The sequence below is a fragment of the Myotis brandtii genome, unplaced genomic scaffold, assembly GCF_000412655.1.
Source record: "Myotis brandtii unplaced genomic scaffold, ASM41265v1 scaffold364, whole genome shotgun sequence".
NCBI lineage: Eukaryota > Metazoa > Chordata > Mammalia > Chiroptera > Vespertilionidae > Myotis > Myotis brandtii.
In genome coordinates this window covers 93,878-94,662 of record NW_005363978.1, presented here as the reverse complement: position 1 = coordinate 94,662, position 785 = coordinate 93,878, and the positions used below count along the sequence as shown (strand labels likewise).

The 785-nt window shown below is 42.4% G+C and overlaps 1 protein-coding gene across 3 annotated transcripts in view; it reads left to right on the top strand.

Moving 5' to 3' along the window:
- PTGES3 (prostaglandin E synthase 3 (cytosolic)) overlaps positions 1-785 on the top strand; it is a 25,504-nt gene that overhangs the window by 19,948 nt on the left and 4,771 nt on the right. The window lies entirely within an intron of this gene.

The following is a 785-nucleotide window of genomic DNA, read 5'->3' as shown; positions in this document are numbered from 1 at the left end:
GGCCCTGCCCTGAGTGTGACAGGGTGCAGCGCCCCAACCTCCTGATCCGCCCTGCTCTGTGCATGACGGGGCGGCGCCCCAACTCCCCAATCGGCCCTGCTCTGAGCCTGACCAGGGGCTGCACTTAGGGATTGGGCCTGCCCTCTGCCACCCGGGAGCAGGCCTAAGCCAGCAGGTCGTTATCTCCCGAGGGGTCCCAGACTGCGAGAGGGCACAGGCCGGGCTGGGGGACCCCCCTCCCCCGCCCCCTGAGTGCACAAATTTTTGTGCACCGGGCCTCTAGTTATAAGTATAAAGGTGTATATATAAGGTTATTTTCTTATATATATAATTGATATAAAGTCTTTTAAGAATTATGTTTGTATTTAACTTAGTTACTATTTGACCTTTGATTCCATTTTCAGGCCTTTAATACAAACTAAGCATCCTGAAAGACTTTATTTTAAATCATTTATTGGTTCTTCACAGTATTTAAAACTGTAACGAGAATACCATAATACATATGTCAGTCAGCTTAGGATACAAAACTTTACAACTACAAATGAATCCCATTCTTATCCATCAGTGGTAACTGCTATTTAGGATTTGGGTGTTTAATTTCTGTAACATATATACATATCTTGCTGGATGAATTTTAATAACTTCACCTTCCTGCAATGAGAATTTAAATTTAACTTCCCTACAAGTTTTCAGGATTTTATATACAATTACCTATAATCTTTCCAGAAAGGAAGGTACTTAAATGTTTTTTTTGCTTTTTTTGTTGGTGGAAATCTATGGCAGAC